Here is a 24,691-nt window from a genome sequence, read left to right as displayed (position 1 = left end):
AAATCCTTTGCACGGACCACCTTCTGTTTAGCTCTGATAATAACACATTTCTCAAACACCACCCAAGTTCACTCAAAGATCATCACTGTTGCTTTTCCATTTTCATTGGAAACGCTCGCTCACAGAGCTACCCACCACCTGCCATAGAAATGGATGGGATACCCACATGAATCTGATTTTTAGAGCCATTCAGGGGGTCAGCCACACATCTTGCCTCTTGTGAGGTTAATTTTAAGAAAGTCTTTAATTTCATGTTAAGGTAGAAGTGGGACAATGTTGGAGCACAGGACCAGAAGCCCTTCCCACTGCGGTGGCAGCAGATGAGCATTTCCACACGTGCAGCCCCGAAAGGCACAGCTCTGCCTTCTGAAAGGACTCTGAATTATTTGCTCCTGCAACAAAAATAAATCCACAGGAATCAAACAAATGAGCAAATCGGCAGCAGAAAGCGGAACCGCTCCTCCAGCCCATGTTTACTATTTTGGCTTCCAACCTCGGGGTCGTTGGCTCACATCTCCCTGTGTTCGCATCCCCACTGATCCTGCACCGGTCCCAGACCTCGCCTAACCCAGGCTGAGGCTCTGCCTCCCCGGCTTCCAACAAACCATTCGCTCCCTGCTACAAAATAAGGAGAAAAAAAAAAATCCCGTCAAATTAAAAAATATATTTCTTCATGGCTGCCTCCTCATTTCCTGGCTGCAGCCGGGACCGGAAATAGCTCAATTTCCTGAGAAAGCTGCTCCCAGGGGAGCCCAGGCCTGCCTGCAGCCGGCCGGGAGGCTCTGCTCAAGTTTGAGCTGGAAAAGCAGAGCTCCTGTTTAGCAAGGGGCACCCAGGAACAAAATGCGATGGGGGAGGGAGGGGTGCAAGCAACAAAATAGGATAGGAATAAAGAATACGTGTTTGTGGCCGGGGGAAGTGTTACCAAGCAGCCACAGCATGTATTCATGATGAATTCTATGACCCTGTGACTTCGCAACCCCAAAGTCCCCCAGATTTTAAAGGAGAACGTCCCTAAGCTGTACTCTGCACACAGGGTATCTGTTTGGGCCTGATAATCCCAAATGGCAATTCTTTTCCTGCAAAGAAACCCAATTTATTAAGATGATGTGAAGGTTGGTTTCAGCAGAGCGCAGAGAGATTTAGTAGTCTGGAGGGACAGGGGAAAGATGGATGAACGTGGACTACTTCTGAGAAACCCTGCAAATAGGTGGAGCAATTCACAATCCAATAAGCCCTATGGGGAAAGCTTTATCTTTCCTTCCCACTCTGGAAATCCATTCTTCTGTGCCTTTTCATGGCCAGACAAGTCTCTAGTTATCCAAAGAGATGAAAAGTCCAAAGGAGCCCGTATCCCTTTCAAGTAGTCACATTAGATTGTCCTTGCAATAGAGAAGCTGAATTGTACGTCTGATTTTTTACCACGTTGTCTTTGTAGTGCCTACAGGAAAAAAGCACTCCTGGCTACGGAGAGGCGGCTTGGGTCACATTCATCTCTCAAGTGTGACCATCTGAAAGTTGGATTTCAGTTCTCATCTAATTGTTTGGGTGCTTTCTGTCACAAGTGAAGAGATATAACCAACCTTAAAGAAGAGGGAAACGACCAACACTATCTGCTGCCTCTCAATGGTAGCAGCTTGGCTTCAGTTCCTGCATCTTAGATGTCTAAACTTATTCAAGAGAAATCTCATTCATACAATTTAAGGAAAAATAATAAAACACCATGATATACGGGCTGAGCTTCCACTGAAATTAAATAATAACCCCAAAAAGTGGCTGTCAGCAACCTCAGGTCACACAGCTAATGTGCAGCTGCGAACCACGGAGTCCTGGGAGCTGATGTACAAGGAAGCAGGCTTGGACCTGACCTACAGAAAGGATGTTGGTGGACAAACCTGTGCTGAGTTTAATCGTTGAAAATATCACCTCAACCTGACCAATAAATGACCCAATCAAACTACTGAGCCTTCACAATTTTTACCCACAGAACATCTTTGCTTTGGTAATTATCAATCACCCTTATGCAGAAAGGTTCCTCCAATTTTTAGAACTGCTTAATCCTTTGAGAGACAGATGAATTTTAATGATTTAGATTATTAACCTAAAGGTTGATCCAGACTGGGAGGAACAGAATAATTTGTTTAATCATTATTATTATTTATAATTATTTAACATAGGGGAGAAAAATATCACCTTAAATGTCATCGTGAAGCTTTTTAATTGCCTCAGATGAAATTCAGAATAATCACTGCTCTGTAAATGTATACAGATCTAATTTTACGTACCTTAAGATGCTGGATATTTATCTGAAAGATGCAAAGAATGTATTTTCATTACTGCATAGGCAGTTACAAAGACAGAAAATACTGGTCAACCATTTCTTGAAAATGAATTAGTTTCCCAGTTCATAACTGTGCTATAATTTGACTTGAGGCAGAATAAAAAGCTGAGCTAGGTGTTTTTTCTTATTTCTTCATTCCAGGACTCTAACATGTGTCCTCTTAGGAAGAAGTATGTCTTACAGATGCTTAAGAACATAATTTGGTGGGGCTATAATTTGTAGCACATATTTTGTGGAGAAATGTAGAGTTACTTGCATCTAAAATGGTCACAATGAGGGATGCCCAGGAGAGGGGGAATTTCAGTAGATGACAAATATTGGTACCTGGGACCAGATGGGGACTATGAGTACACAGGAAATACATGAGACTCGACAGTTTCAAAGGGATTTTTTGTGGGGCTTTTTGTGGTTCACGTAGCTACTTGAGGGAGGTGAGCATACATGCAAAAAGTGGTTCTTGAGATGGACATCTCTGCAGTGCCAGCAACCCAAGGGAATGAAAAGCATAAAACTGGGATGTGGGTAAGGCAGGATGGGACTCCCCCAGGGAGGTTTTGCTCCCACGCTTGTATTCACTGCAGTCTAGCAGTGAGGCACCCAGTGTGATTTACTCTCAAATCCAAGGCAAATGGAAATCGTTTTCATTTCCACATGGAAAACACAGCGTTGTAAAAAAGTGCTGGAAAACAAACACCAAGACTTAAGCAATTGTCTTTCCATGTTTTAAGATAACGGCAAGCTTGGAGCATAACAACAGTCATGCCAGTAATTCCGACTCCAACACCGAGCTGATGCTTTGAAACAGAACACAGCTTACTTTACATCTGCTCTGGACGCAGAACCATGGCTGTGTGGACGCACTCAGCCACAGCACCTCTGCAGCTGAAGGAACAGCTTTCCTTCTGACAGGAACCTTCAACAGTAAACAGCAGCTCAACAATGAAACAAAGCCAGAAAGAAAGAGCCATCAGGCTTCTCTGTAAATCAGCAAAGGAACCAACAGCCCCGCGTAGGGTGGGAGGGCGATGGGCCTCATCATAGACAAGCTCCTGGTGTTGCAGGAGCTCCTGTAGGCACCCTGCATTTCGCTGTGCCTTATTCATGCTTTATTTTGCAAAGCCCTTTGTTTTCTGAGCGGAGCCAGATCAAGGCCTCCCCGTTTCCCACCACATACATGTCTCTGTGCCCCTGCTGCTGCTATCAGAGCTGGGGCACAGGCACTCCAAGTGCCTCGTCTTGGGGAAGCATTTGCATTTTCATTGGCACAGGTACAGCATTCAGAATTCTTTCAGGCCAGGCCAATTAAAACAAGCTGAAAACTGCTGAGTGCAGCAGTTTTAGCAAGGATCTGCTTACATTCCCCCTCTGAAAAAAGCAGGGGGCCCACTTTCTGTAACTCTCTCCCTCTCTGCACAGTGTGGGTTTTGCTTTTTTTCCCTTTTCTTCTTCCCCTTTTCTTTTTAAGGTGGAATGACTTGTGCCCTTTACACAGAGGCTCCAAGAGATGGGTGGCAGAACTCGGGAATGCAGCTTCATTTTAAACCAGGGCCCGCTCTCTAACACCAAGCTGAGGCATGGGAAAAGAAAAACAACAACAACAAAACCAGTAACCGTCTCCACATTAACACACTTTACCTCCCTCACAAACCTTGCATGGCATCTTCTTAAAAAGGAACAGAGCCACATAATTGGCAATCAGTTGAAGCCTAAGGCTTTTCTACCACCACAGAGACTATTCAATGCTTACTGGCCCTACGAGCACACTCTTATTACTCCAGGTTCCTTTTTGGACAGCCTCTTTCAAACATCAACTGTGCTGTAAATGCGTGCTGACAGGTTAAAAGACACCGTTTTCACTCCCTTGAAGAAAAAAGCTGTGCCTATGCTACCAGTGCTGCTTTCGTCCATACTGATCATTGCCAAGTGCTCCAAGAAGATGTGGGGTTTTTGGAATTCAGGATTGCAGGGAAGGAAGGAGACACACGTGCTCAAGGAGTTGGGTTTCTGCACGCACACCCTTATCCTTGCAGCCTGGCAAAGAGCATCTAATGGCAGAGGCTGTGCTCGTGATGGTGGCCACTGTTCCAAACACCTGCAGGAGCAGGTATATAAGGCGACTATCCTGGAGAAAACACCTACAGACAGCCTTGCAGGTGCCTGAGAAAAAGCAGGCTAATCCAGCAGGGCAAACCACAGCATGGGGATTTGTTTTCATCTCCCAGAATGAGGCAGTCAGTCTTAGACCAGCTGAATTCATCTGAAATCCACAATATGAGTAAAATTGGGATTCACTTGGAGCTGCTTTGGGTTTCAAACAGCCACAGAACATGCAGGATTCACATACAGTGATCTCACCTTACAAGCACTGGGTTTATAGAGCAACCTACACAGTACAGTTCATTCCAATGCCTGCACATCCAGGAGTTGCTACAGTATAGCTGGAAACAAAATCACAATGCAACACCACCACATAATCCGCTCACCTAACCATCACAGCACTGCTAACACACTGATGAGAAAAGCCTCTAGAAACAAAACAGGTGACAGTTGGAGTAAACAGTGTAAAATGTGAGACAACAGAAATACCAGATTTCTTAGCTCATCCCTGAGAGAAAGAATTCTCTTCAGCTCTTTTCTCTCTGCTTTCACAGCCCTGCTCTAGGAACGAGCTGGCCCAAGGGACCAGGAAACTGGGACATCGTGACTATTCTGGATCAAAACCCTTTTCTTTTTCAAAGGCAGCCGGGATGCCCTCTGCAGTGACCTCCAGCAGCTCAACTTGTAACCTGCTACACAGGTGACTCCAGGGGCCATTTATTGATTTAATTAGGGCAGACAAAGAAAAGACCTAATCAGTCCTTGAAGTACACGGAACATGCGAGGAGCACGCTGCGATCCCAGCTCTGCCTGCTTAGAGAAAGTGAGATTAGTGATCTTTAAAAGCACGAGCAGATCCACAACTTTCATAATAACGGGTACAGAACCTGACATTCACATGGCAACCTTTATGTTGAGGTGTCCTGAAATACTTGAGAAGACATGCAGCTCCACACCTCCCTTCCTGCCCTGCTTTACAGCTCCACCTGCGCAACAGCATCTCTTCTCAGATGTCCTGCAGGCCTGAAACAATCCCCAGCCCTCTAATCCAAAACCAGCAACATTTTTTTATCTTATAGAAATCATTCCTGTTTTCTTTACATCACCAGTGAACCTTAATTAGTCCCTACCTGGATAGCCTTCCTTCAGAATAATAAAAACAACAAACAATAGCAGGCAAATATATATTAAATTATCCTCAATTCAGAGAGCTGTTGAGACATAAACACAGAACAGGTGATCTTCAAGGGAAATCCAAATACCCCAGAAAACAACATACAGACAATCACGGTAGCTGAGCTGTTTCGGTGGGTCAAGATTACCTCCACCTGGGACACTTGGTTTTCCAGTGACATTCTCTAAGGTCATCACCCATTCTCCCATGTTGGGATTCTCCCAGTAGTGCCCTACAGGCATCCTTTCTTCCTGGCCCACAGGGAAGGAAAAAAAAGAAGAGAATCAGGAAACACTCACTTGGTCATGTCCTGAGCAATTCCCAAGATGCGAATGAGCCCAGACTTCCTGCTGTCCCCTCAAATATGTTATTTTCCACTCCCACCTTTTTTCCTCCTACTTATCTCCCTCCCCCCTTGCCTTCTGAGGCTGACTGAGTCAACTAGTGCAGATTAGATGCCAAGCAATGCAGGCTCTGTACAAAGATTCAACTCCCACAGACAGGCTGGAGAGATAAAAGCAGTCTAGTCAAACACTGTCCAGAGACAGCACGGGGAGAGCTGGGTTTCCAGTGACTCCCACTGGGTGATGTCTCACACTGGTGACAGTCCAGCGACTGAAGGACCAGAGGTGTGCACGCTTCTTTCTGGTGCCTATGTTTAAACAGAAATGAAGCGGGTCACATTTTCCAAAACCACTCTTTGGAGATCAGCTCAACTGATGGAAACTGTGATTCAGAGCTCATTGCTCAGAGTTGCAATGAGACGGCTCTCCTCCTTGCACTGCTTTGCTGGGACGTCAAGGCACTGCCCCATGGGAAAGCTCTCCAAAACCTGCTGTAGCAGCACGTGCTGCAGGTAGGCAGCCTTGCCCATCTGCAGTTGTGCCATTCAGCCTTCCTTCGCAGCGCTCCCCTGCCATTTTGAGCAGCATCATTTTCTCCTTGAATGATGCACAGAACATCACGGCATTTGTTGTGGTAAATAGTTCAGTGGCAAAGTGCCCGTTCCATCTGCGGACCTCCAAATGACCCTGAATGCAGAGGTACAGAAAAGCTTTCCATGCTCATCCAAGCCCATCTCTGGTTACATGATAAGAAACGAGGCTGACACAGCAATATAAATGTTACTACTCGCTAAGAATGACCGCGGGTCAGGCCACAGGATCCAGGGGATACCCGGTAACAGAAGCTGTCATATTTATCGCTGGCGTCTTCAGAGCCAGCTTTAGTAGCTGGAGACAGAGCACACAAAAGGACCATTCAGTGCAGCCCATGGTCTGAAATGAAACAGATGCGCTGTGGAAGTTTGCAAACTCCCCAGCACAGAAGGTTGGCAGATCTCCGCTCCGTAACCAGGGCCCATCTTCTTGGCAGAGCCCTCTGCACCCCGGTGCCAGCAGCACTGCTCCTGCTGTGCAGACGAAGGGCGATCTGGAGGACAAAGCACTCAGCTTGGCAGTTAAAGGCAGGGAGAACTAAACCAAGGCTGAGAGCCCACTCCAGCTTTTAAGCCCTCCCACCAATTTTGGATGGTAAGGTAAGATTTTCTGTTGTTTGGGTGGGTTGTTGTTTTCTTTTTTCCCTCATTTCTGGCAAATTACTGAGCAGAACAGGAAAGCACATCGCTGTAAAATCTAGCATCTGACTTCCTTCTAGTTTTGCACCGTGTAAAAAAGCCAAGGTCAAGGTGCAAAGAATGTATGTAGAGGTCAGATTTCAGAAAACGGTATGGCAGAAAGCAATTTTGATGATCTAGTAAAAGGTAGTACAGTAAAATAGGTAAAAGACCAAAGGAGGAATTAGAAAAAGGTCAGTTTTGTGTCTGGAAAGTGTAAGACAAAATTCTAGTGTTTTAAATGGGGAAAAAAAAACCATTCCAGATTGAAATTAATTTTATACCCTTTCTAAGACCAAACCAAAATGCTTTTGTTCGTAGCTGGTATTTCAGGAATTAGTACAACCAAAGGCACCTGGTCTGGTTTTACGGACTGGAACGCTCTTGGAAAGCAATCAGATACGATTTGGACAAAAACAATGGAGGCCCAGACACAGAGGCTGCCCTGGGAGAGTATACCAGCTGTCTGCTCAGTTTCAAACCTCTAATCATGTTCTTGGAGAGAAAGCAAGGGGACCTGTTAGGGGTTGCTGAGCTCCGAGCTCAGGGCCAGGTCCAGGCAGTGGAGCCCACGAGAGGGAGTCCTCCCAGCACAGAGGCAGCCCCAGCGCCTTGGACTTGAATTTCTGGCACCCGGACAAGCAGTAAATGAGACCAAGTTTCTGAATATTCACCATGGGCTGGGGACGAGGCAAGGGGATTCAAAACAGTGGCACAAGCAAAGATGAAATAGTGGAAACGGGGAGAGCAGCAGGATGAAGGCTGGCAGCACATGGATGGGCAGAGCACCTGCTGGCATGGCACGCATTGCTCCCAGGGAATCCAGACTACTGGTACTGCCTCAAAGCAAAGCAAAACCTCAACAGAAATATTCGAAGCCCTGCCATGCCCTCCTTCAACTCTTTAAAAAAAATCTTTACCCCTGCTTGCAAACTACACAGGAGCATTCAACAGCTGGCAGACTGCAAAGCCGATCCTCCACAGATCATTCCAAGAGACCCAGGTGCTCTCCCCATTGATTTCCTTAGGCCATGCTTTGTCTCGACGCAATGTGTGACATCACACGAAGATATTTCTCACTTTGCCTTCCATTCACCCCGATGAGATACAGGCAATTACCTCAGCCCTTTGTTAGAAGTCTAACTCTCTTGGACCCTGCAGAGAATCAGCAGTGTTTCCAAAGGTGATTCAGCCCACGCCATCGGCCTCTGTGCTACTAACATGGATACACCAAGCACGAAGAGGGGTGAAGTCATCCAGTTTTGTGCACACACAATTCTGATCTCTGTACAGGACCTCCTGTTGCTGCCACTAAGCTCCCAAAGCAGCACCTCCCAATACAGAGCCCTGGCACCTTGCTCTACAGCATGTTCAATACCCTGCAGCAATGCCCTGAATCTGCCCCTCATTCTGCTGGGCCCTGGACCCTCTCTGTCATCACCGGGAGAGAGGGGTTCTCTCAGAGCAATATTCAATCTGCCAGGAGTCTGAGTTGCCTCCTGCTCCTTATTTCTCTCCAATGACCCAAAGGTATGCTTGGTGGAACAGGGCTGTCACCCAGGACATGTAATCTCATGCTTCATGTTACAGCAAATCTACAACTAAGAGCTTGCACACACAGCGTGAGAGAATGAGAACAGCTCTGGAGTACTTGCACTATAAAATGCTGCACGCCTGAGAGGTTTTTGGACTCCAAGTAAGCCACAAATATGAAGTGTGAATGGTTTACACTGGCACCTGGTCTTCTCAGCAGCTGAATATGCATAAACTGTGTTGAAGTTAACCAAAGGAACGATCAAAGCACCAGGAAGCTATCATAGAAGTGAGTCCTGGTTATGGGAACTGTAAGAAACCAAACCTTTTGAGGAGTGTGATTCAAATCCTGACCACCAGACTAAGGCATAACTTCTCCTGAAGCCACTGAAGACACAGGCTTGCACCAATTGCAGATCTGGTCCCGTTTGAAACGCTTTCAAAGAAACCAAATTGCATTCAGTTTCTTAGGAACTGCCCCAGATCTCACCTTACCAGCATCCAAAGACAGAAATCAAAGCACAGCATACTTCAAGGTATGATTCAGCACAAGAACTCCTCGATTTCTAAGACGGATTTGATAAGCTGCTGTTCCCTGCACTGCTACTGTTATTTGTATTTTTCAGAGATCTCATAGCGTTCTCAGTACTTTGCAAACAATGTCAGAATTCACATCTTTTTCCACACAAAGTGCCCATTGGGGTTAAGGCAAAAAACTAAAAGCCATCCAAAAAAGCAGAAAATCCAAAGCTGATCCAGCTTGTCTTATTATAAAGCACCTCCTGAAGCATCTTCTCATCAACCATTTCCCTACTAGAAATCATTTGACTTAACACCATTTTTAAAACCTTGTCAGTCTTACAGCTATGTAACTCCTTCCTGAAACAAGCCAACTGCAGTTGTAGCATTTTTTTAACACCTTCACATTGGTATGCAGGCCCAGATTCAGCCCTCAGGATGCTACTCACAGAACTCAGAGTCACTCCAGGGAAGAGGCTGCCTGATCACGGTGGTGATTCTACGACATCTGCAATGCACAGCACTGCTGTTGCCTTTGAATACAACTTCAGCCTCGCCTCAGCGATCCCTCCTTTGTGGTGGCATTCCTTTCTCATCCAGCTGCCAAAAGGAGATCTGAAATGAACATCATAAACATTGATTTTTTTCCTGCTAAGCATCCAAAACCATATCCGAGATAAACAAACAAAGCAAAACACTTGGCCTGAACCATATTCTGGCTCCAAACAAATCTGGATAAGAAATTTGTGGTTGAGATCTGTCATATTAAACCCGCTGAAGTAAATCTATCTCAGATGTGTCCATTTCTGTGATTCCGGGGACCCAAAATATTCTGTGAGGTGATTAACATCCTTTGCCATCATTCTGGATGTGACTCACGGGTAGGTCTGTGCCACAGGGTCAGGGACAGCCCAGTTGTGTCTGTGAGAGCTAATCCAGACCCAGAAACACCAAGCAGCATGTAGGAAGACGTAGCTTTTACATGGGCAGTCCAGTTTCTGGAATCAGAGCATCTCTGCAACCCTGTGTCAGGACTAGCTTGGGGATCTATTCTGCCCCAAGGACTTGCCCTTAGGCCTGGGCACATCTCACCTTTAGGAACCTGCCTGAAGTGCCTCAGGTGAGAGACATCCCCAAGGCACTCATGCAATCAACAGCCAGAGGTACCTTTGGAGATGCCAATCTCTCATATTAGCTACAATGCCTTAGGGCAGTTCAAGCCCAATGATCTAAGCCAGCCTCAGATCCAGCTTTCCTTTGTGCCGTTATCCTGGCAGTTGTTTGGCTTCTGCCCAAAAATGGAGCACCTTAGGGATCTCGCATCACAGCCCAAGCTTTCCAAATAGCATTATCTGCAAAGCTGTAAGGACGTATGTGGATCATCAGTTCTCACACAGAGCATCTTTCCTTCCCATCGATTTTCCATCATTGCTCTGACTTCCAGGAAACACAAGGGATTTCCTGTGGCACGTGGGACTCGATGGCAGCACTCTGCTAAAACCAAAGATGACGAGAGGCTGCAGAGCTCCAAACGCGCTGCACCTTGCACTCGTAGCTTCCACCGAGTTGAACTTTTCCCTAAAAAGAACCAATGAATGCTGGACAGCCCCACAGCAATTCCTCATCTGCTCTGGAGCAGAGTAGTCCATCACTATGGTGACACAACATTAAAGGGTTGGGTCCAAAATGCTTTTCTGGCAGGAAGATGCATGCACCAGGCCAGGGTTGGGGATGCCAGGCGAGCTGCTTGTAACTCTGGAGGAGATGCTCCAGGCTTACCCCAGTGTCACTGAGATTAGCCCTGGCCCACAGCCTTTGAGGACAGCTCCATCCTGGCAGGCAGATGGCTCGCCTTCTAATTTGGAGGGGCTGAATGACTTTCCAAACCTTTGATTCCTGACTGATGTATTCACTTCAGGAGACACAAAAGTACAAAATCTCAGCATGGAGTGACTCCCGTGCTTTCTTTTTCCTTCCTTCCCACCCCCCCTGTGCCTTGTCTTTTCTTTTCTTCTCTCCCTGGACAGTTTTATAATTTTGGCTTGCAGCCAGAATGTCTGTCCTTATTAGCTTGGGCTGGCTGTGAAACACCTGCAGCCCATTATAGCGGGAGGATGAAAAAAAGTCAACTGTCATAGGTAAAGTAATGGCCACTTATTTCTTTGTTTTAACATACTAAAGGGACATTCGAGAAGGGAAGGCAAAAATGACATAGCTTCCCCATCATGCCTGACACTGACTGGACTCAATTGAAGACACTGGGTCATATTTTTATCTGATAAGTGGCTCCAACAAACAGTAATACCTTCACACCAGTGAGGATCCCAGTTTATTCAATGTGACAAGCACTTGGTGCATTCAAATAGAGTCTTGCACACCTTTTTTTAATTTATGTCTTTATTATGACCTAAATAGGCATTAAGAAGAAACTTCCCTCTGGGCAGGTTATAACTAGACTGCCTATGCCATTTCCCTCTAATATCCCAGCTGCAAATACTGCCAGCTCTAGCCAAGCCTCCTTAATGGCATCACAAAAGGGCTGTGGGAAGGGACAGATGTGTCCAAGTCCCACTGGCCACTGCCTCTACCAGCAGGGCTGCAAGAGTGACCAGGGTACAGACAGGGACGTTACTCAGTGTATCACTACAGGCTTTGGAGTTACACCTTTTACAGTAAACACAGAAATTGCTTTCACAACCTAGGCACAGGGCAGCACTGGGGAGCCAGTCACAAACAGTATTTACTCACCCAGTTCCCAGCCTGCAGAGCTCCACCTTATCCCAAAGTCCTGCTAAGTGACCCTGAAGACCCACTGGATGTGGGTCTGCACTATCCATCTGAAGAAGAAATGAGCCCTATTCACAATTACAAAGCTGTGTTGGTGCACAGGGATGGCTCTTGCTCTGTTCCTGATTCCCGATGAGATGCAGACAGCAAAGAGATCAAAACATCCTTCTGAATCCCCATTGTTTAGCAGTGCCACAAAAAGTATATGTGCCTATATTGAAGGAAAGGGCACAACCAGACCTCCTGCTATAGATGCCTAACTAAAGGTGCATGCATCTATAACAGCCAGAGAGATAGGGGCTGGCGGGACATCTAGAGGTCTAAATAATTTATCATGCTCCTGAACTCTGACAACAAAGTACACAGTCTAAATGCAGCTCCAAGAGTTTTGCTGCTGGCAGCAGACTCACTCTCAAAGGACTAAATGGTATTTCAATCCCAGCTGCCCATTCAGTGAAAATGCCACAGTCATGATGTTAAGAGACCCAAGGTTCCTTCCAAAACTTTGCTGTATTTTAATCAAACTTACTTGCCTAGCTGCAAGGCAGTTGAGACATTTACCCCAGCAGCTCATGTTTTCAGTTCTGCATCCAGTGGAGTGCAGCCACAGGAAAAAAAAAAAGAGAGATGAAATATTTGTCACCACAAGGGATTCTGCCAAATACTCCCAACTGCTGTCCTGGAGCATGGAAACACAATTCTGCTGTTGCACACAGGTTTGACTATTTGCATTTTTAATAATTCAAGAGTTTAATTAGTATCATGGCCTTAATCAGAAGCTGAAAATACAGCTGAAGTCATCAGAGCTTAATTAGTTCTTAAAAAAAATACTGCACTCTGAAAACATCTTTAACATGAAGGTCTGTCCTTAGCTTGGTGACTTAGGGTTCAGATGAGCAGAACCTGTTGCTTCTCGTTCCCTGGATCAGTATAACTGAGGATAACTCAAAATCCCTCAACAATACAAAATCAAATCAGGTGCCATCCCCTCTTTCTTCCCACAAACTGCCCTAAGGACTCAGGAAAAACCGATCAGATTGAAGAGAACCTCTGGGTTCATCCCGCAAACTGCATGCGAGTTTCCCCTGAACAGGAAATAAACACTATTAGCAAAAATACCAACAAGTATCTTCACTTATACCACTGGATCTTCACTTATGTGGGCAGGAACGCTGCCTTGAGAGCAACAACTGTGTACAGCCAGCAAAATCACTGCTCAGCAGTGGGATCACAGAAGCTACCCTGTGCAGGAGCTCACAGTGCTCCCTTGCAGCCCCAGATGGGTGCTGTAGCACTGCAGGTCTGGTGCAAGGGATGGAAGTGGTCTGCTGGGCATTGACCACCAACATGGGGCTGAGGGAATCTCAACCCCTGGCAACAGCCATCCATTTTCTCACCAGACAGATTGATAGCATTGTACAGGACATCCTGGATGAACTTTTTCAAACAATATGTGATTTAATGGTGGGATTCATCACCACCCAATGCTGTGGAGGCCAAATATATAAACAAGTTCAAAAATGGATTAGCAAAACTCATGCAAGATAGGTCAATCATAGACAATTAAATATGGTAGTCCGGATGCAACTTCCAGTTCAGGAAGTTAGTCAGCCTAATGCCCTTCCACCTCTGATTTACTTGTAAAAAAGGAAGCCTGAAAAATTCTCCTGATGCCAAAACTGTCCCTCGGCTCCAAGCATTAACTACAATCACAATATACTCTTTTTTATTTGGCAGGGGGAGGGGATTACATTTTCGTTCAGTAATGATATTACAACATGCTATCTATCTCCCTCTGCAGCTCCTGGACCTCTGTGTAACCTCCCATCTCCCTGTCCCCCTAGGAATATCACAAATAAATTAGTGAAATTTACTGGAAGGTGATAGCAATCACAGATACTGCTAAATTCCATTTAGCAAGGAATAAGGAATCCAATCACTTATGTACATAGGAGAGGTCCGAGTGGATCGTACTGTTAAAACATTCTGTCCTTCAGAGTACTGCACCAGAGGAAGGTGCTGGAAAGCCAGGATGGAAAAAATATGAGCTGGTTTGTCCCCAAGGAAAGCTCTAACTTCAGGACAGTTAGTGCTTGATTTATTCCCTGACACATGCGTGCACACAGGCTAATTTTATACATATACACAAAATACACACAGAGTACATTGCACACCGTGATGCTGCGTATCCCCGTTCCCTTTGGATCCTGTTGAACTCCCACAGGACCCAAAGAGCAGCTCACAGCACAGGCTATCTGCTCTCCATCCAGCTGCCCTCCTACCTGCTGCTCTTCTATGCACTCTCTCCTTTTTGAGAGTGTTTTGGGGTGTTGCTGGAGAGCAAAGGACAAGATGACAAATGAGCTAACACACAGCAACGGAATGTAAGTGAGTCTCAGCTATTTTTAATTAAGAAGCGATGACAGCTGACTAAATTCCCTGACACTGCAGTTAAAGGCCCCCTGACCCAGACATCATTGGACACTCTCCTATGACCAGTATATATTGGTCCCGACGGTGCTTCTATTATTGTCCCCGCCGTCTCGACAGATGCAGGACTAACAAAATCTATGTCTATTACCAGCATGCAAATAGTGAGATAGAAGTGTGAATGCTTATGAGCCAGAGCAGGCAGCAGGTGAGAGGAGGACAATGAAGGTCATTTTCAAGGGAGTGCTGAAAGTGCCGATGTTTGGCTTTCAATAAATGTTCAAAAGGTTTCGACAAATTTAACTGCCATTTTCATTTTCGGTTGGTTAAACCAATGATGGATTGACCATGAGAGAGGCAGAGAGACAGAAAGAACAGTCCCTGCTGTAAGGCAGATAAAAGATAAGAGGTAAGGCAGCATGATCTGCAGACTGACTTCTCTCAGCCCACAGATCACAGGGAGGGCTCCACAGAGAAAGCTTATCTTCTCATTGCCAGACCAAAGAACCCAGCAGCCTGGTAAGGGAATCTGGATTTGAAGGCTAGGGATACACCTGACTTTATACAAGGATTCTTTAACAGAGCTGAGAACACAACAGCTCTGTTAGTACAGCTCCCACTACCACAACAGGCTGCCTATCCTGCAGTGCAACAATACACCATGAAGCTCATGCTAGGCAAGGTGTCAGCCCTGCATTGCTTTAGATGTCTTGAAAAGATGTCAAAGGAAGATACCAACCACAAAAAGACAATACAAAACTCACTCACTTACTCAGGGCTTGCATGGGCAATGAATCCAGCATGAGATCACTTTACCTTGAGCTCATTAGTTGGTTTCGGTAGGACAGACAAAGAAAAGATGCCCTTCTATCCTCTCCAAAGGAGAGAAAGGGGTAAACTGGCAGGCACGTCAAAGTCAAACAAATCACGTACAAACTTGGCATGAGCGAGACAAATAGATTAAGGAACATCATCAGGAACTTTCCAGTATGGTTGCACAGTGGGAGGGGGAAAGAGATGCTTTCTGCTGTTGCTAAGACCGTTCCCCCAGCCTTACTCTCTCCCAACCCAATCCACGGGTGTTCTCCTCCCATTGGCTCACCAGCTGCATCGAATGATCATGACAGGTTTTCGTCCTCCTCGCCCTATTGGCTTCTGCCTATGGCCTATTATCAGGGGAGAGCAAATCAGACACGTAATCAATAGTTTGCGAGAAGGAACAGGGCTGCACGATGCTACATTTGCATGAAATCTCTTGCTGCTATGCCTCTGCATTCAGATAAGCACAGATCAGCTGCATCAGCCGCGCTCGCAGAGGTGAGCGTAGATGGCAGATGGACAGCAAAGCAGCACTGCAGTGAGCTGCCAAGGAAAGGCAGCACTGAATGCTCCAGTCCTGCTCTACAGAAGGCAAGCCAGTGTGAATCAAAGACCATGAGCATCCTGCCCCAGCACCAATCCAGATGTGTGCAGAAAACTTTTTGGTGGCCCACCTGAACTAGTATTCTCAGCTTGGGTGCTCCTCAGGGCAATGAGCTGCGAGAATAACAAGAAGGTGCATAGCAGGGGAGAGATCTTCCCTGTAGTGCCCTAAGTGATGCCCTCTCCTGCAGGGATGTATGAAGATGCTTTGTTTGAAGGCCTCCAAAAGCGTTCTGGGGTGGACACACAGCATGGAAGCAATCCATAAAGCCACGGGCAGCTTTCCTGTCCAGATACAGGATGATGTGTGACAAGTCAGCCTCCACAGCCATGCTCCTTGGTCACCACTGGCCTGCAGACAGGGAGACATGGGAACAGTGGTTTCTTCATCTTGCAGCTACAAAAACACTTTATTAGGCAGAAAAGCACAGCAGCATTGGGATGGTTTCCAGTCCCACCACAGCCCAGGTCAAGGCCTGGAACAAGACGAGGCAGATGAGTTGCAATTGGTTTCCAACTATAAGTAATGCTGCCTTGAACCGACAGCACATGTCTGAAACACCCATGTAAAACAACCAGATGTTGCCAATGGCTTTAAAACCAACCACAAAATAAAACAACTTATTAAGGATGAGAACCTCAGACACCAGGAGATCAAGTGCATCACCAAGTTAACTAGTGAACAGCCCCAGCCTTCCAGCTTTAAATTCCCTGATCAAATATCCCCAGGCACATTGGGACACCAGGGAACAACAGCCCTTTGGCTATTTTCTTTTGCCACACAGGTGACTCAGTATCCGGACTACAGAAGGAAAACTGGTGTTTCTTTTTCTGTCCAGGACCGCAAGTGAGTGACAGCAGAAGGAGTTCAGTCCAGCTTCCAGCTGCTCCTAACAGAAGAACACACAACTAAAAGAGGCCGGGGAACCCAGCAAACCCATCCACTGTGGTTGGACATATGCACAATCAATATACATACACAGTGCTTTTTGTCCTTTACAATAAGCAGGCTCATTTAGGAGGAGTTATAACTTAAGACTGTTACAATACAACTATGAAGCAAGACAGGAAAATGTTCTCTGGAAATTTCCATTTTTTTTTACTGGGGGAGCAGTTGGACAAAATACATTGGATCAGTTAAAAAAAAAATAAGTTTTTGACCTGAATTCATTCATATTTCTGACATCCATGGGGATGGTTTCTTCAACACAAGATGGACCTTGAAGTTAGAAGGAAGAAAGAGAAAAGAGCCCGTCTAATAATCAGGTTCAAATCCCTACTTGATCTCACTCTGTAAGGACCTTGAATTAGGTCTGCAGTTACCTATTTGGCTTCAAGTATTTTGGGATCTCTCTCCAGCTGATAAGGTCTAAGTTTCATCCTAAGGCAGAACAGGAAGAACGTACTGAGTTCTCAAAAACGTTCATGACTTTGGACAAATACATTACATTCAGCTTCAAAACAACTCTGTTCTCTTTTTGATCTTATGTAATAGTCTAGATGTCTGTGTTTTGATTCCTCCCAATTGTGCACTCAAACTGGTACAGAGCTCCATGAAAGAAAGTTAATGGACTGGAAGGAAACGTACACTTTTTTTTCTCTCTCTAAACCATGTGCCTCTTTCCAGAGAAGAAAAGCATGAAATTTAGCAACAACTGAGCTGATAAAACAAACTCAAATAAGAACTCCTATCGTAGGCTGAGTCTGCTTCAGCCACTTGAGAAGACAGAACCGATGAACGAAGCCTTGTAGATCAATAAAAACCTCTTAAATAAAATGAGAGCTCTTTTGGACTAATTCAAGAAGCATCCTTCAATGAAAAAAGATTCTGTCCCTGACAGCCTGGGATCAGACTTCTTTTCTACTTACTCTTAGTGTCTACACAACAGCATTTATCTGAACCAATTAGATTCCTACCAGGAACGTGTAGGAAATACTCTGCACAAAGGGAAAGCTGGCATGTTCCAACCTGTGTTGCTTTGACTATTATGGTGATCAGTTCCCTTTTGATTGAGCCCTCCACCACCTAAGTAGAAAGGGGTTCTCCCTTACCTGGAAATGCATTCAGTCCTGAACGGCCTTATTGGTGAGTCTGCAACAAGAAAAAAAGGATGGATGCGCGTTTCTTCACCCCCACCTGGCAGCAGGCTCAGCCTAGGGGAGCAACAATAAGAAACATTTGGATATAAGCCTAATGGATGAGCAGACAGCAAACATAGGGAAGGAAATAAAGCCTCTACGCCTTTCCCAGGGATACAGAGTGCTCAGACACCTTCTGCTGTTTGTTCGTCCCACAGCAATACTGAGACACTCTGCACAGCCCCAATGGCCGCACGCAGCACTGCTGGCAAAGGAAACAAAGCTGAAGCTCACTGCTGTTCACAGCCCAATCCTGCTCATGATATGTCTGTTTCTGGCTCACCACTTGGACCTCAAGGCTTTCAGGCTGCCATTTACCAGCAGTCTGGCATAACTGGCAAAGGAGGAGGAGTCAAGAAAACCCGCTGTGAGCCAAAAGGTTTTGTTCAAATTCATTTTCAACTTTTCATTTTGAAACGTCTGCGTAATTCCCAGCACCTCTCTTTTCAGATTTGTCTCACTTCAAAACACCCTGGAATGTCACTGTTCTTCTAATTTTTGTTTCAAAGAAAAACTATTTTCTGTATGCACTTCAGAATTTTTACAATCCAAGAATACAGCCATCCTTTCTTTGTACATTGTGTAACTGTTCATGAAGGATTTCAACTTCTGTCTTTATCTGCTTCTGGTTTGTTTCCCAGCTTCATTTCATTGGTACAATATCAGGAGTTCATGTTATTAATAAAGCCAAACCACAGGAATACATCTTGCAACTGCTCTATTTCTCTGATGCCAAAGGCTAGTAAAAGGTCTCCAAACGTCAATTTCATCTTTTAATTGTTCTATGCAAGGTAACTCAATGTTACTAGTCCTGTTTTGCTATTAAACAGAGGCACAGAAGAGTGATAAGAACAGTCCCAGGCCATAAAATAAGTAGAAAAAGACAACCAAACCCTGAGTCCTGATCCACAGCCTCCTGCTCCGTCCCAGTGGACCACATTCTTTCCTATGACTACTAAAAATATTGGGGTCTTCTGTGAACCAGACTGCGATGCTAATTTTTGAGGTGAAACGAGCTACCCAGCATGGGAAACCACAGAAGAGAACATAATCCTCTCAACTTCCTGAACTATTGTACAATAAACACCTTCAGAACTGGTTTCCCACAGAGACACCTGTATTTTAGGAACAGATAAGAAATGACACGTGCATATACAGTCACATTTTCTTTCTGTTGTTGTTTACACACACATGGAGTCAACAGGCACAAAAATAAAATACATGTGTGAATATTAAATACACGTACCTCTGTATCAAAGTTACTACAATCAGAAGGAAGTTTGACTCAGCACGGTCTGAAAAAATGCAAAGAAGCACAAGAGCCAGCAAACCCTGAGCCCAAACCCAAGATCCAAGATATGACTCACCAGGTCGTCAGGAGCAACTCAATACTTTCACTGCCTTGGTTTCCCCAGCTGTAAAACAGAGCTAATTACACCACAGCACAGCTGTGGGAATGAGCTGCCTGCTCTGTGCACAGTGCTTCAGGCACAGAAAATGCAAAGATCTGCTTGAATGAGAGCAAGGAGCCAAAGCACTTCCTTCAAGATGCCTTTCTCCAGCAGTCGCACCTGCCCACAAAACGCCTGAGCTTCCCACATGTCCATTGGTCACAGCTTTATGCCCTTCCCTCAACACGTGCCACCACAAAACCTGGCTACCTCTCCATTATGTAGGAATGGAATGTTGTTTCCAACAATTATATTTCTATAACTGAAGTGCTACGTAAGCCCAGAGTGCCTTTGGTACCAATGCCAGTGGCTCTCATGAATGCCACCTCTTCAAAATAAGTCAGCTAACAAGTTTCCAGGGTCATTTGTTTTGAATGACAGATTGACAAACATGGTCTCCTCCACTTTCTTCTTTTTTACAAACAGCTTTTTATATCTCATACCCCAAAATAAGCCCTGACCCAGCTGCACCGCCATGTTAAACAGTAATTACTCTATATAAAGCTGACCGAATGGGAATATTTGTGGGACAGAGGAATGGAATTATTTTAGGACTTACACAAACTCTCTCTGGGAGTGGTGAGGCTGGCTGTGGGTAATGCGGTGTACCTAAGAAACAAGTGGACACAGGAAGGTTTTTTCTTCTTCTTCCAGGCCTCCATTAAAACACACTAGCTGACATTAAACCACTCTCCCAAATTTCTGCTCAGGTGAAATGATAAAACTAAAAAAAATAAAAATAAAAAATGCACATTAATGTTTAATCCTGGCTACATTAAGGATGCACTCATTGTCTTTTGGGCACGTTTGGGCCCACTGAGCTGTTGTTGCTCTTAGAGGAACCATCAATACACCAACCCCTTCCACTCTCAAATACTCAGAGCATCATTTCCAAGGACATAAGTTGAAGCAGGTGAGAGCTTGCAAACAGAACTGCTCTCACCTGGGGCATGGCCTGCCTTGTAGGAGGGTAGGGATCTCTATGGGGAATTCTAGAGGAGGCTGACAGAGCCTACAGAGTGGCAATGCTCAGTTCAACAAACCTGCAGAAATTAGTAGCATGCCATTCTGGTGCAAGTGGCAGTTTTCCAGTTTCCAAAATATCCCTCCTCCTTATGTCATAGTAAAAAAGTGTAAAAACAGAAAGTGGTTTAGCAAATAGGAACATTGCAATTCAAAATAGAATCAGAGAGGATTAGAGCAAATACCCAGACTGTTCTAACTTGTGTTTACGGTCCAAATACTGTACCAGTTCTTGTTATTTTCAGGGCTTTCTTCCTGTGTTGTAACATTCTCTCTGGGATTAAACTTGGCCCATACAACATGTGACTCATCTGACTGCAAGTCCTTGGGCATGTGCTGCAGGTTTGGTTGCTGCTCATCACCAGCAACCCATCCTACAACTTCAGAGCCCAGTGCAACACGTTACACTGGGGCTTTTGCTGAAGGGATAGGAAGAAAATGACAGCATCTCCCTAACGCTAGATTTTCATGCTTAATTAAGGGCTTCAAAAATAAGTCAGTTTTCTGAGCAGGATGGTGGGTGAAAAATTAAAGAAAGTGAGTTTTTAATGATTTCAGAGAACATGAGCCCATTTTCTAGTCAGTGTGCACCCTTGCAGCCAGGGATTTCAAGTTAAAAATTTGTTGCTATGGAATTTGTGTTATCTGCAGCACGGAGCACTGCTGATGGCCAAGCTAATCCCAGGTGGCACTTCTCTGCCTTCACTGATGTAAAACAGATTCACTGCTTTCAGGTTTGCCTTTCATTCTACCTGACTTTCTTTCTTCCAGAAGATAAGTCCTTTTTCTGTTCCTGTCTCTGATTAGTTCTTTGTGTTACCTCTACATGATGCTATTCTTCAATACTGAACCCAACCTGCTGGTCTTCGTTCTCCTTCTGTAACCTTCACAAGCACCAGCACCCCACCAAAACTCCCCTCTGACACAGTATTGCCTTCAGATTTAGTGTGAAATTCACAGGTGAGCTCAATTTTAGCTGTAACGAGGCACAAGATGTGGCAGGAGCTAACTGAAAGAATAAGAATTCAAAGAATAGAAACGGGGAAAAAATCAACTATGCAGAAGCAATGGATCTGTGAGCCTAGCAACAGGCTAAAAGGTTTTCTAGCTCTTAATTATCACTTCAGATCACAATTAGCAAAGGTCTTCCAACAGAGGGGAGGAAAAAAAGAAGAAATCACTTCCATTGACTGAATGCTGAATATCTCACCTGAAAGCAGATCCCCTGAGGTTGTTTTGCCAGTGGAAAGGAGCAACCATGAACTAGGAGAGCAGCTTCTGTTGTCTGGTTCAGAGAAAGGACTTCACCAGTACTGACAGATCCTGAAAGAGAAGGAAATTCACACTCAGTAGTGGAATTAGATGTGATCTCCACATTTTCCTGAGCCATTGACTGCTGGAGAATTCAGCACTGCTCACATGCTGAACGTTTGATATCTGCCTAAACAGAGCAGTGAGTCCAGGCCTGGAGAATGCAGGTAACATTGGTACAGCACATTCCACCCTCAGTAATTTTGCAGATAACGCCTTGCTGGGAGGAAGTACTGCACACCAAGCTGGGAGGAAGCACTGACGTGCCTGGGGGAAGGAAGGCCTGATGCAGGGATGCAGACAGGCTGCATGGTTGGGCTGAGGCCAGCTGTAGGAGGTTCAACAAGACCAAGTGCCAACTTTCAGATTCACTCTCTTAATGCTGACAGTGCTGACTGAGCACAACTCCGTGCTCAAACTTCTACTTTCATTGTTTGTGACCAGACTCATGTGCACGTCGCTCTCAATCTCTTCTATTTTGAAGCTGTGATTCCACAGCCCTCCTTTAAAAACAATCAAATGATCACAATGTAGGAATTAAAGACACTTAAACAGAATTATGGAAAATAAACATACATGCCTTCTGTGCTGGGTTGCTGTAAAACTCACTGCTTTATTCCTTCTCTCTCAGCCAACGTTCACCTACGTGGGACAAAAAGAATTTCAACTCAATATTACATTTAGTTGCTTACCAACACTTTCTAAATAGCACTGAATCTCTTACATGGGTACTTTGTGCTGTAACACAACGATGGGGCTGACAGAGCTACAGCTAACAGCACTCAAACAGCTGGTCTGTATTCTGAATTAAAATGTAAGAAATGAATAAAAAAGAAGAAAAGAAAAAAAAAGCTGCAACAGCAAAAGTCTGAGTTGTGCCAAAGTTGATTAACTCCCAAATCCCATCCGTGAGAGATGCAGCTCCTGCAGTGCCAGCAGTGCAGCCTTGTCTTACAGAACCTTTGTACAAATATGATGCAGAACACTGTACAAATATTCATCACTTAATTTCAACAATAACTGAGGCAGGTAGGGGATCACTAACAGTACTCCTGGTTTTACAGAAGGGAGAGGATTGTCTAAGGTAAATCAGTAAGGAACAACAAGAACTCCAAAGCACCCTCTTATCTCTGAGAAAACACACGGTTTGTTTACAAATAAAAACATCTTGGACCCAAAGCCAAGTGAAGTTTGAAGATTTGAAAACAAAATCATTAGCAGACTTCAGCTCACACTCCACTAGAAATGTGGCTCAGCTTAAGAATCCATTTCAACTATAAACTGTTCTCCCTGTTCTGTTATTGTTCTCCTGTTACATCCAAGCAGAATTTCCCTCGTTGCAGCTCTGATCTTAATTAATGCCCTTGGTAGTTAGGTACTAATTAAATAAAAGTACTGATACAGACTCTAGGTAAAGCAAGGCATGCCAGTACTAAGAGGGCAAAGTGCCCAGCATCAAGTACTAGTGACAGAGCTGCAAGTACAACATCAGAGCCCAAACTCCTCATCTTCTGTCGCCTTTTAGACCTCTGATGATGCCCCAGAGAGGAAAATACAAACAGAACCTCTGCTTAGGCTTCTTTCTACCTGTAGCAGAGCTCCATGCAGGGAAGGAGTGCAATCACACGCGGCCAGATGTTCAGCACATCAAAATCCATCATCACCAGTGCCTAAAGTGAAGCTATGCCAATTTACATCAGTTGATAGTGTGACCTATATAACGAAAACTTGCTTGAAGCAGCTTAGGAATATAACCTTGATTTATTCCAAATACATTATATTTAACGCTGTCACTTTTCTCTTTCATGCCAACATGCAAGCGCAGGAGACAGACACATTTGGATCCTCTCAGCTGGGAATCGTGTTCTTGCAGCACTCCTAGATGATGCACATACTGTCTCTATTTGTGTTCACCCTTTCAGATGGCATGGTGCCCATGAAAAAGCTGATTAGCGCTTGCCCTGGGCTATCAAGGCAAGGCAATGGTATGTTTAGATCAGCAAACTGTACAACAATATAAATGTCATCTCTTCTACTAGAAGCTTTGGCAGTATTTGCATCTTGTACTTCGTTGCATGTATGTGCCAAAAAGAAACCCAAGGACACACAAGAAAGACAGGCATGGGATTCACCAGCCCTCCTTATTGCCAAAACACGCTGTACAGCAGTGGGTGCCTCATTAATCCCCAAAGACCATCTACTGGGTGTCAGATTGTATGTAACATGAGCACTACTGGTACATATACATATAGCCTTTTTTGTTCAGCCAGGCTCACAAGCAGAAAATGAACCACAAACAGTGTGTCTGGCACAGTTCAAGACACGATCTGTACACTTGCCCAGAAAAGATGGCATTCAGCCTAAACAGAATAGCCCTGGGTGGTTGTGCAACATCTCTGCTGCTGGGGCAAACTGTAGCAATACCTAGCAGATACAATGGATAATGGGCTGAGGACACTGAGTGTGGGACACTACTGGAGTGCACGCCAGGCCTTTAATGGCCTGGCACTCATTAGCGTTTGATTGTTACTGGAGACCTATATGACATGAAATTATGGTCTCTCTCCAATTCCTGGTGAGCGAATGTCAGCACCATTATCACAGTAAGCATCCATCTTAGCCATCTTACCAAAGAAGCCAAGGGCTGAATGGGAAGAAAGGCTGATCTATGTCTCATTGTCAGTGCAGGGGGCTTTCCAGGACAGAGCTGGGGTGAGCTAGCAGGGTTTGGAACTGCTGCCTTCCTAAATCCTACTGAATTGCACAGCAGACAGGACAGGATGCAATAAGATACAACGCAGCAAAGATGTAACAGAAGAGAGAGAATGCAGACAAAGGTAGGAAAGGCA

At 45.0% G+C, this 24,691-nt stretch overlaps 2 long non-coding RNA genes across 11 annotated transcripts in view; both read right to left on the bottom strand.

Annotated features, from left to right (window-relative positions):
* LOC125703702 (uncharacterized) overlaps positions 1 to 22,408 on the bottom strand; it is a 71,626-nt gene extending 49,218 nt beyond the window's left edge. For 3 of the 10 annotated variants that reach the window (XR_007380929.1, XR_007380939.1, XR_007380931.1), the window contains exons 1-5: positions 21,951 to 22,408; positions 21,742 to 21,854; positions 20,068 to 20,232; positions 17,971 to 18,072; positions 9,729 to 9,894 (exon numbers count right to left, since the gene is read on the bottom strand). This is a non-coding gene — a long non-coding RNA (uncharacterized LOC125703702). The other 7 variants (XR_007380935.1, XR_007380934.1, XR_007380932.1 and 4 more) reach the window with 7 other exon arrangements.
* A 9-nt stretch (positions 22,409 to 22,417) lies between these two features.
* The window catches only part of LOC125703703 (uncharacterized), a 57,679-nt gene continuing 55,405 nt past the window's right edge, over positions 22,418 to 24,691 (bottom strand). The window contains exon 4 of the long non-coding RNA XR_007380941.1: positions 22,418 to 22,484. This is a non-coding gene — a long non-coding RNA (uncharacterized LOC125703703). The remainder of the gene's footprint in view (positions 22,485 to 24,691) is intronic.

This window comes from Lagopus muta, chromosome 22 (assembly GCF_023343835.1).
Source record: "Lagopus muta isolate bLagMut1 chromosome 22, bLagMut1 primary, whole genome shotgun sequence".
NCBI lineage: Eukaryota > Metazoa > Chordata > Aves > Galliformes > Phasianidae > Lagopus > Lagopus muta.
Note: the sequence above shows the minus strand (reverse complement) of the source record. Positions and strands in the feature narration are given on the sequence as shown.